Genomic DNA, 12,158 nt, shown 5'->3' with positions numbered 1-12,158 from the left:
GACTAGATGTATTTCTGTGTGTAGTATTCACTATATCACTGTGTTTACATAATCCTAGACTCCAAGCTGTGCCAGGTTGCTTATACCCATTGTGAAAGAGGAGCTGCTTATTAAATTCTTGAAATATCACACATCCTGTTGACTATTCAGGAAGCAAAAGAAAGAGAATTTGGAAGTGAGGATTAGTAGGAGGGAAGCTAGGGAAAGCAAGCATTTCCACCAGATTAGTGGGAAAGTCTCTGCTGAAGACACCAACTTCTGCACCTTAAGATAGTGAAACTAAGGCCCATCCCACCCACTTGGGGACGCTTTTTGTTGATATGACCCTCATTTTCCTTGTGACTAATGGGTTTTCTGAATGATTTCCAAAGGCTGTACTTTCACAGTAGCATCCTGAGCCTAGACGAGGGCATGTCAAGTCCAGAGAAAATTTATATGGAAACTCCACCTTCTTCTATCTTAAAAGTTGAACCAGGTGGTATGTAATGGTTACCACCACACAAGTAAACACTTCCTTCTGTAGGCACTCCTTATACTAATTAATGACCCTCCACCCTCCCCGTGCTGGGGGTGGGGGAAGAGGGTGAAGGAGAATGTTAGCAAGATGCTTAGAGAAAAGGGCGGGTCAGGACTCATGTTTGACCAACCCATGGACCCTGTTGGACAGTGAAGTCTCGTAGCGGCTTCAGGCAGCACATTAGCTTTCTGAGCCAGAGTCCCTCTGAACATGTAGGTCTCTCTCCTTCATTATTAGGCAGGCCTCCCGCCACACACTCAGGAGGCCACACTCTGAGAAACAGCCCACCCCATGAAAAGTTCCCTTGGAGCCAAGGAGACAGAATGGGGGTAAGGGTGAAAAAGGGAGAAAACTGGATCTCCAAATGTCCCTTGCCACCATTTGAAGTGTTGCAAGGGCATTTCCTACTGGCAGAGAACTAAATAGAAGTGTTCTCCCCATTACCCTCCACCACTACCACCAGGGGAAAAAAAATTAATAAATCCAGCAGTTTCTAGATTCCTTAACTCACTCTCCCAAAAAGATATTTGCCTTGATACAGATAAGCTAGCTAATCTTATGCTCTGTTACCTCTGGGCTGTTCCTGACTCAGCTTTTGACTTTGTCAGTGACAAGATCTCTCACCTTTTAAGTGCAGCACTCGACATTTTGCTAGGCCCATGCAGTGGCCCAGATATAAAAGGACCTCAGATTTTTTTTGCAAAGAGAAATGTTTAAGAATACAAAATGTTACTCGCTTGAAACACTGTGTTATTAACAAAGCTCATATCAACATAAAGTTTGCCCAAGTAGCTTCTGTATCATTCTTCTTCTCCTCCTCTGCTAAATATGAGGTTTAGAACGTTTGAAGGGAAAAAGCAGTACTTCCCAGGGCGGGCAGTAAGACTATAATGGAAGTATTAAATGTTTAAAGCCCTAACTTTAAACTGGACCCCACTGAGAGCAGGTATGTATGTTGGTCTCTAGTGGAGATTTAGAAACTTGGAGACACGCAAGATTTGAGCCCTCAGAGATGTCTGAGCTCTTTCACAAAGACTCAGAATTTGGACTTGTGAGCTCAAGGAGAGTAACGAACGTGAAGCCATGAACATTTTGTCCTGGAAAACAGCATCAGGCTGTGGAGAAGATGAGCGGTATATAGTGGTATCTCTTACCTTGTAAAGAGTTGGGAGCTATTTCTGCGCTCAGATAGAAAGCATAGTGCAGAGACTCTGTAGGCAGAGTTCAGAAAAGCAGAATGACTGGGGATGTAAGTGCCTGTAAAGAGGACAATTTTGACCTGAAACCAAAGGCCACCCGAGGAAAAGGACTCTGTTCTCTAAAGGACTGACCGGTTCTGAGAATGATCAGTGAACCCAGAGTTGGGGACTGCTGCCTCTAAACCTGGGGGCTCAGAAGAGCTCAACGAGAGCTGCAGGCTTTAAACTTGTGTGAGCTCATAACACAAGACTGGACTTCTGTTTACCCAAGCTGTATATAGTCTGTACCCCACCATGCTCTCAATGTGATAAACAGATCATTGTACTTTAAAGAAAGTGAATGCGTTTCCTCTGAATATGATAATAGTGGACTGTCTTATACATTGATATTGAGTTATCTGAAATTGGAATGTTAATATTTTGATTAAAACAATGTAAGGTCATAACAATATCTACCTCCCAAGGATGTTGTGAGGTTTTATGTAATTTTGTCTATGGGGTAATATTACTTTTTTTTTTAAGGGGTTGGGGGGATTCTGTTGGATGGTTGCAAATTTTCCACTATATGTACTGCATTTGGATTTAAAGACATGGAAAATATTCAAAGACCATACTAGGATCATAATAATAATTCAGTTGCCAATGGAGGCAACTGGTCTGTAACACAGTTTCCTTCGTGTTGTTTTAATGCATAAGAGTAAAGAACATACTGAACCTTAGAACCAATGTGCGTTAACCACAGGCTACAGGTACTTCAAGGCATTGCAGCCAGGGGAGTAGAATAGCTTTGCTCCCTCACCATCTTATGAGCCCTCAGCCATTAATTCCCCAAGCAATTTAGTTTCCTCCAATGGTCCTCACTGTCCATCTCCCCACTGGCCCATTCTAGAAAACCTGGGGAGCAGTCCTATAATGGCACCCACCTTCTTCCAAGCCCGTGCCACGCATCTGTGGGGCCTATTGCATATTCTGAATGTAAGTGCAGCTTTGCTTCTTCCTCTCCTAGAAAAGGCTGAGAACAGACATTTTAACATGCTAGGAAAATGGGGCAGCCTGAAGACTGACTGATCCCATTGCCAGTGAGTCATTTATACAAGGACTCTTCCATGTTAGCAGACAAGGCCCTTTTTGGTGGGTCTGCTTCTGTGGGTTCACAGAAACCAAATTACTGTGGGTTGCAAAGAATTAGCAGGTCATTTGAAAAGCAGACATCCCTTCACCCAGACTGTGGTTTTGCATGCTCTGGTTCTCAGTCTGTGTGAGCTTTGGTGAGGGATCATTTTGGCTGCTGGAAAAACCATCGCTTAATTTTAACTTTTGGTTGCCAAAGCCACCACACGTGTGGTCTGTGGATGACCCTCGTCTGCAGAATGACGGGTGAGGAAGGGAATGTGGTTTGGGGCTCAGAGCAGCCTTTCCACCAGGAGTGAGGGAGGGAGACCCTGCCGAGAAGTTTTGACACAGCCTGTGCTCACAGCATTCTCATCTGAGTTTCTCAGAAATGCCCTCCTTGCCCAGCACTGATCTTCCCTCTTGGTCCCCTCAAGTTTGACCTGGAGTCCAACCATTTGGAGCACCGTAAGGCGCCCTACTCTCAATAAAGAGTGTTGAACGAGTCTGCTTCTGAAATGTAGCGATGCTAACCTTGCCAGAACCATAATGAGTGCCTCCTTGCATCAAAAAAACCCTGCTGATAATATTTTCAAGGTTTCTTTATCATGTTTGATTTTTTACACTGAAAATAAAAAATATATAAACTGGTGTGTTGAAAATTAGTCACGTGCATGTCTATCATTTATAGCTGCTGCTGTCAGAAAATGGAAGGGCTCAAGTCTACCTCTAGGGCTATTTCTTAATTTAGCCCCTCTGGCTAATGCTTACAGTTCAAGTACCAAGATAAGTGGAATTGTCACCAAAAGAAAGCATCTCCCCTGATGCCTTGCTCAGCCTGCCATTGGTATCCTGCTGCTAGCCACCATGTCCCCACAGTGGGGTTCTGGTTCCACTAGTCCTTAGTTCACTACAGGAACTGGAGGAGATTGGGGCCTTCACCTGACAGGATCAACACATCAAGCACAGGGTCTCCCAGTTCCAAGACACCATCCCACCCTTCCTCCCAGCAGGGATTGTTCCTAAAAGATAGGCAAGTCCTGACTTTTTCATCTGTAGGGTCTCAGAAACATCCATTGGGAAACTCAAGTTACAGTTACTGAACCACATTTAAATATAGTCTTTAGACACCTGGAGGCCCAAACCTAAGGTGTTGGGGGAAAAGCTCCTAGGAGAATGTCATAGGGATCGCACAGCTTTCTCCCGGTCTTGGTATCTTCTGTTCTCTCTTAGCAAATGTCAGAGTCTGAGAGGTGGTCTGGCTTCCTGCTCAGACTCATCCAAAACACCTTCCCTTTCCCTCCTGTGGAAGAGGCAGGAGGAAGACATTTCTGAGGTTTAGGATTAGCAAATGTAGGGCAAGGTTGGTGGCAGCGTTTGCTGGCTCTACCTTCAGCACCATCTCCCTCCATGCAGCACCACCAGGCTGTTTTCAGGATCTCCAACAGGTTTTCCAGTCTCCCCACTAAGGGCAGAGAGAGAGGACTGGTATTGCAGTCTGTCTTTGTATTGTAACATTAAATACATTCAAAAATGGCCTCTTGGTAGCTGATTTTCAGTCTTGGAAAGAATACTATGTAGCTGTTTCCATCTCTGTTCCCTTCCCAAAGCAGAAGCAGTTCAGGGAGGAAAGAGGGAGACAGGGATCCCCATTGCCAGTGAGCGGAGGAGAGAGATCCCTAACTGGCTGGTGCTGGGGTTGGGACGGAATGGACTTCCAGCCTGAGGACAGTTTCCTTTCCTAATTCTTGGGAACTAATTGGATGCTTTAGAGGGTGGTGAGCCTGGCAGTGGAGGCCACCCTACACCTGCACCCTCCTTCTCCCCCATCACTCAACACAACCAGGCCATTCACACAGGCTGCGTGCCCAAATCTCCACCTGCAGGCAACTGCCACCCAAGGGCAGGCAGGGGAACAAGGACCTATATCTCTTCCCTGCCTTCTGTCCCTGAGCATCCAGAGTCTGAGGGAGAGTGGAGGTGAGAACTTTGGGAAGGCCAGGAAGGCTGAGGGATGGTGGAGGAATACATGAGGCCCAGGACACAAGTTCTGACTGCAGAGCATTCCCAGGTCAGACAGTTGTTTGCATAAAAGCCAAAAGCCACTGCACCTGGGGTGGGGAGGCCCTCTGGGGAGATACTCCCTGGCTTGGGGGAGAGGGGGGAAGGAAGGTGTCATGGAAAGTCCCTGAAGGACACGGGGTGTTGAATTTGCTGCGGTTTTGTTTTTAACTCTGTCTTGACCTGTGAAGTAAGCAGGTGCCTCCCTTCCCCCAAAATAACAGATCTTCCCCCAGAATAACATGAACATACCCCAGGAAAGAGCACTGTAGTGGAAAGAATGGAGGTTAGAGAGCCTGTGGGTGATGTAAAGTGCCCCCCTTCCCCAGGACTGAGGGGGCAGGAAGCCCCAGAACAGCCTTTTCCCATCACCTCTCCTCCCCCCTCAGTCCCCTGGCCCCCTGGCCCTGAAGAGCTGCCTAGTCAGATAAACCACAGCCCTGGGGGCGGCTGATGGATGGGAACTAGGGGGGCAGATGCCACCTCCTCCCCCAGGCCTGTCCTTCCACCAGCTCAATCCCCATGCCACCCCCACTGGAATTACAGTCTCAGCACCTCCACCTCCCTCTTGCTCACAGACCCTAACTGCTCTCCCTAGACGTGTGTGTGTGTGTGTGTGTGTGTGTGTGTGTGTGTGTGTGTGTGTGTAAAGCAGGCAGAGCAGCCTGGTGCCCATTCCAGTTGAGTACTTGGACTCCCGGGTTCCAGTCCCAGCCTTGCCACTCTCTGGGTGACCCTGGCCACTTGGCTTTCTCTCTCTGGGCCTTGATTTTTTCCCCTAGAGTCAGATCTCTGAAGTTCCTTCCAGCTGGGACTTAGCCTGGACCTCAACCCCATTGCTCCAGCCAGGCCTTTTCTCTCTAACTCCAGAAACAAGAATAGGAGAGGGGTCCTGTTCCCTCTTCGTTCTCTCCCCATCAATTCAGGCACTGGGACTGAGGTAGGGCTCGGGAGCTAGGGTGATGGCCGCCGGTGATTTTTGCAAGTGATCACTTTCTTAACCGTTCTATGAAATTCCAATCCTGGCCCACAGGAGTGTTGGGGACAGGTAGGTGATAGTGGGAGGCTTTGAAAATGGGCGCTGAGGCCGGGTCTGAACTTCGTCCTCTCGCAGGATCTCCTCTTAATTCTGCGTGGACCCAGACACCAGATTCCTGGCTTAGGCCAGGCGGAGGGTGGGAAGGGGTGCGGTGCGGTGCGAGGTGGGAGTTGAGGGGGGTGTGAGGGGAGGGGCAGCTGCACTTCTGAGAAACAGCTCGGCATCTCAGCAGCCCGCAGCCTAACCCCCTGCCTGCGGCTTCACAGCTCGCTCCTCCTGCCGCCCACGCTGCTCGGGGCCTCTCTGGGGGTCGGCAGCCCCCGCGAAGGCGGCGGCCGCTGGGGTGGAGTGGCAGCTCGGGGAACAGCGGAGTGGAACCCATGGGGGTGGGAAATGGAGGGGGGCGCGGGGAGCATGACATCCAGGAGTAAAAACCCACCTCTCACTCGGGGTCCTGAGCACTGGACCTAAGCCCGCCTGTGTGTCCCCCCTCCACCCCCACCCAGGTACTCTCCCATCACACCCGGGGCAGGATCCAGAAGTGAAACTACTCGGGGTCACAGCCCAGCGCCGCCGCTGTGCCCCGCCCCGCCCTTCCGGGCACTGCAGCCCTGCAGGATCTCCCAGCGCTCCAGCGACTGCAGGGAGGAAGCTGGGGGAGGGGAAGGGGAAGTGCCCCGCGGGACAGTCTGCAGAGCACGGCTTTCTCTCCCGGGGGTGCCCGCTGGTAACCACGAGTGGGAACCTCAAGAGGCGCCGACCTTACTTCGGGAGCCGAGAGGGCGGCGCCTGCACTTTCCTCCACGGCCGCTGGGTGTCACTGCAACCGCGCGGCTGAGCCGGTCCGGGTCGCGTCGTGAGGCGCCGGTGTGGGTCCCAGGGAGGGCGAGGACCCGAATCCACCGCGCGGGCGAGGGAGGTCCTGCCTAGCCTTCGCCCCCAGATGCCCTGCTATGCTTGGATCAGGCGCTCAGACCTCCTTTCACCCACCTGGTCTCTGGAAGCCAATACCCAGCCCACCGACTCGCAATGAACAAACTGGCCCTCTTGCGGGGCTACGGATGGGCTCGTTTCTGTTGCGCCACACGAACCCCACCCCCACCTCCCGTTCCGGCCCCGGTCCGCCGGCCCGGGGACCGACGGCGCTGAGCACCAGACCCCAACCAAGCACGCCCCCTGGCGAAGCGGGCGGGCCTTCCCATCGCAGAGATGGAGGTGGCTCTGCGCAGCCGGGCGCCTACAGCACCCCTGATGGCCGAGTGCCCCTCGGTGCCAGCAACCGCGTGCATGCCGGGTTATTCCAGGGGGAAGAGGGGCGGAAGGGCGTGCGGCGGGTGCAGATCACCTTCCACACGTGCTGCGGAGCCAGAGCGACTGCGGGTTGGATCCCTGGGGGATGAGTCCCGGTGGGATGGGTCCCCGGGTGTATCCTCACTTCAGGCTCGACTGACTCTTAGATCACGCCCTATTCACCCAGCCCGCGCTCCGCAGCCTCCCAGCTCTTCCCTTAGATGTGTGGGACGGGGTGCCTCAGCTTGGGAGAAGGAAACCAAAAGGTGGGAACTGCGTCAAGACTGATGGGTGAAGAGGGCTGTGGGTGAGCCAAGGCTGGAAGAACGGAGGTACCTGGAACCTTTTGGAAAACGGGTGGTCTGGTAGGAATGTCCACTTCTACCATGTCCTGGATCTAACTCAGGTCACCAGTTGGGCAGGTACATGCAGAGGAACACACCCGGTTTGCTGCAGCTGGGGGAGTGGGGGGAAGGTGCAGACAGCCCATTCCATCTTGTGTACAGCTTTCCCTAGAATTCCAAGGTCAAGGGGCCCAGCTCCACTAAGGACACCCTAGGAGGATCCACCTAGTGGCCTTAAAAGAGTGGCATTGGCCTCCCACTCTCCCTCACTCTCCCCCAAACCACCCAAAATAAACCCAATCCTAGTAAAAACAAACTGCTTACCATGAAAACACAGCTGCAACTAAATAGCCCCTTAGGTGCCCAGCAAAGAAAAACTGCCCCTTCCTTGGGGCAGATGCAGCCCTGCAAGGGGATGCTAGCTCAAAGCACACGGGATTAACTCTCAGGCCACATTAGGGCCTGGTAGCGCACAACTTTCTCAGCCCTGATAGTAACCCCACTTTCCAACACCCCTTCCTATATGGAGATCATGGGGGACCCCTGAGGACCAGCCTCAGCCCCAGGATCACCCATTCCCCTGTGACTATAGACTCCAGTCTGCAACATCCAACTCCCCCCATATCCAACTCCCTCTTTCCCTTCTCCCAACATCCCACCCCAGCTGGAAGCTCAGAGCCCTCTGTCCTAAGAGGCCACTGAGCACCTCACTCTCAAGCCCCAAAACTGAGGTTCTGCCATGAGCACAGGACAGGAAAGCTGAGTGCCATAGACGCTACCACTGTGTAAGCTGAACCGACTCCTGACTCGGCCCCCTTTTCTGTCTGCTGGACCAGATCAGTATTTCAGTAGTGGGAAGCCTTTTTTCTAAATATACCATGAAGCCATACTCCCAGATATAAAGGCAGTGTTCCCCCCAATGCCACCCTAACCTGCCCGCAACCCCTTCTGGAACCCTTGGACTCCAGGAAGCTAGTTAAAAAACTGCTTATGTAGACAGTTCAGAAGAAATCATCCTTCCTAGTAGCCTTGGTCTCCCGACTCCTTTCCTTCTTCCCTCCTCCCTCAGGGTGCCTGGCCTGGAGGATAAGGAGCCAGGTGGGGTCACTGATCCAATGTTAAACCCTCAAGCCTGCACCAGAAGGTCTTTCACCCTGTGAACTTGGAAGCTGCATGGATTTCATTGAACAGGATGTCTGGAGAGCAGGGAGAACATGAACTGACCAGAGCTTTGTCCATGGATACCCTACCCAGGGCATACTAGGGGAGGTAGGTGTCATGCAGGGTGTCATGCGGGGTCTCCTGTCCCGTCCCCCACATAAGAACGCAGGATAGGGTGAAGCCAAAAAGGAACACTCATGGAGCCATACATAGGGGAGTCATACCACTATATTCTTGCTGGCGGCATCCGCCTCTCTGCAATCCGCTCTTGCTAGTCCCTATTTTCTGCTAGCGTAGCCACGGCAGTTATATTAGTGGCCAATGGCTCACTGGTTACAGCTGATGGCCAACTAGCTATAGCTGATGGCCATCCAATTATAGTTGATGGCTATTTACTACCTGAGCCAGCACCTTTCCACGTGAGGCCGAGAGCCTGGAAACTGCACTCCTGGCTCTGTCCCCACAGTAGGCTCCTCTAGAATCATGCCCACCCATTCCCAAAGTCCAGAAAGTTAGCACCAGCCCGCCCTGCCTTCCACACTGGAGCAGGCAGGAGGCCAACCCCGTGGCCAACACCCTCCTACAGGCCCCTGGTGCTACCAAGGACTCTGGCACCAGGCTCATGCCAACCATACTAGCCCAAGGAGCTGGGTCTACATGTGCTGCAGGCCACTTAGGGCCAGCCCCCTGGATATGGGCCCTGCACCACCCTCTCTCAAGGCCAGGGTCCCCCTCAGCCTGAAGAGATTAGAGGGCATTTCCCTTTCTCTTCCAAAGTCTTTCTCTGATTCCTGAAATGTTCTTTAAGAAACATAATTTGTAAAGTCAAACTCAGTAACTTTATATTAAAAAGGCAGTATCTGAGGCGCCAGCTTCTGCCTTCTCCACCATGTGCCCGCCTTCCTCCCACCCACCCAAATGCCCTCATAACCACAAGCCTGCACTATCCAGCACTTCAGCTATCCTTGGCAGTCCCTTCAGCTGTCTGCACTTAGCGGGTCGTGCTGCTGCCTCTTCGGCGGTAGAGCAGCAGCCTTCCCACATCCTCAGAGCTGGGGAATATTGTCCTGGGTCCCTCTGCTAGCTGGCCCTGAGGGGCCCTTGTCCCCCACACTCTCCATGAAGCCGGAGATCTCAGCCAATCACGAAGGATGTCCAGCTGCTGATTTCCAATATCCAGCACAGGGCCAAGCCAGCTGCCACCCCTAAGGTCTCCCAGTGGCCCAGGTCCCTGCACAGTGGCCAGCACTGAGAAGGAAGGGGACAGAGAACAAAGGGCAGGGCGGGGAAGGGCTGAGTTCTACCACCTGCAAGATGGGCTGAGTCTGACCTCTGTCCCTTACTCCATATATGACTTCAGGTGGGTCACTCTCCTTGAGCCTCAGCTTCCCTTTTATAAAATGAGAGTGATATCTGCCTCCCATACTCCAATTAGCTGGTTGACAGAGGGCTTTGTCCCCTGCCCTGGGTCCTGTTTTTCTGTGTAGCCTAAACACCTGGACATGCTAAAGAGGTGACTCATTCTGACCCCTTCACTCTCACCACAGCCTGGGTCCCTGGCACCCCTACCTCGGAAGTGGCCCTGGGCATCCCTGGCCAACCACAGAGCCAGCACCAGATAGCTTGGGCCTGAGGAGAAGCCAATGATAGCATGATTCTGGGAACCATGGCAGGTGGCAGGTGGCATGTTGCACTGGTCTCTGCCTCAAGTCCTGCTAAAAAGAAACAAAATCTGCACCCTTCTCACACCTGGGCTGCCATTACGTTCTTCAGGGTGAATCCAGCAGGTTCTAGGCTGGAGTGTGGATGAGGCCTATTTGCCCACCTCTGTCTGACAAGCCTGGCTCCCAAGCCTGGGATTAGCCAAGACTTCATCACGAGTGGCTGCCAGGGCTGCCAAGCCTGGCCCAAGGGCTGGCTGTGGTGGCTGACCCTTCTCAAGGTCATCTCAGGACAACCCCCCAGCCAGTGACCAGGGCTGCAGAAAGGGAGAGGCTCCCAAGGGAGGACCCCCCCACAAGTCACTTAGGAATTCCACCAGGAATTCAGCTAGGCAAGGGCACCAGGACAGACAGACCTGGTACTCAGATCCGGGTTGAAATCCTGGCGCTCCAACTAACTAGGATTTGGGGAGGGTCTCCTCACTGAGCTGTCAAGTTTCCTCACCTACAAAATAGGATCCTACCACCTTGTGCCCAACCAATCTCAAAGATTTGGAGAGAGTCTCCATTTATTTTTTTTAATTTTCAATTATAGTTGATAGTCAACATTATTTTATATTAGTCTCAGGAGGACAGCACAGTGGCCAGACATTTGCACAATCCATGAAGTGATCCCTGCATCAGTCCAGCACCCACCCGGCACTACACGTAGCTATCACAACTCTACTGACTACATTCTTCATGCAGCACTCCACCACCCCCACCCCCGCTACTTCGTAACTACCAATTTGTACTTCTTAATACTTTCACTTTTTTCATCCTTCCCCGCAACCGTCCAGAGAGTCTCCATTAAAAAAAAAAAATTTACCACTTTCTGGGTGGCTCAGGTGGTTGGAAGGCCTTTCTCCTAAGGCTGAGATCACCGGTTCTGTTCCCACATGGGCCAGTGAGCTGCGCCCTCTACAGCTAAGATTGTGAACAACAGAGCTCCCTGGAGAAGGGCTGACGTGAGCAGATGGAGATTGGCGTAAACTGCTGGGGCTGCTGAGTGCTGCCACAGGCTACCGTGGGCGGGTGCAGATACCAGCATGGGCCAGGGAGCTGTGTCCTACACAACTAGACTGAGAAACAACGGCTTGAACCGAACCGGAGTCCCGGGGGTGGAGGGGAGGCAGAAGAAGGGGGGGCGGGAAATAAAAAGTAAAACGATTATAGGATTTTCAAGCTTATACAAAATTAGAGCATAATTTAATGAACCCATGTACCCATTATCCAGCTTCAACCAATATCAACTCATGGCCAACCCAAGACTATACCCACCCCTCTCCCCTAACCTCTGGGTTATTTTGAAAACAAAGTGGAGACATCATTTCACCAATAAATACTTCAGAATGGATTTTTGGACTTAAATAGTTAAAAAAAAATAAATAACCACAATATCATTATCACAGCTTAAAAAGTTAAACATAATTCCTTAACATCACCAAATATCAAAGTTCAAATTTCCCCCAATTGCTCATACATGTTTTTTACAGTTAGGTGGTTTGGATTTGAATCAAATAAGGTCAACGCATTATATTTGGTTGATATGTCTAAATTTCTTGAAACCTACAGATTCCTCATCTTTTCTTGTAATTTTGTTGTTGTTGAAGAAGAAACTGGGTTATCTGTTCTGTAGTTTCCTAGTCTGGATTTTGGTAATTGTATCCCCATGTGTCATTTCACATGTTCTTCTGTTCCCTGTATTTCCAATAAACTAGTAGTTAGATACAAGTG

This window comes from Rhinolophus ferrumequinum, chromosome 21 (genome assembly GCF_004115265.2).
Source record: "Rhinolophus ferrumequinum isolate MPI-CBG mRhiFer1 chromosome 21, mRhiFer1_v1.p, whole genome shotgun sequence".
Taxonomy (NCBI): Eukaryota; Metazoa; Chordata; class Mammalia; order Chiroptera; family Rhinolophidae; genus Rhinolophus; species Rhinolophus ferrumequinum.
This window is presented reverse-complemented; position numbering follows the sequence as displayed.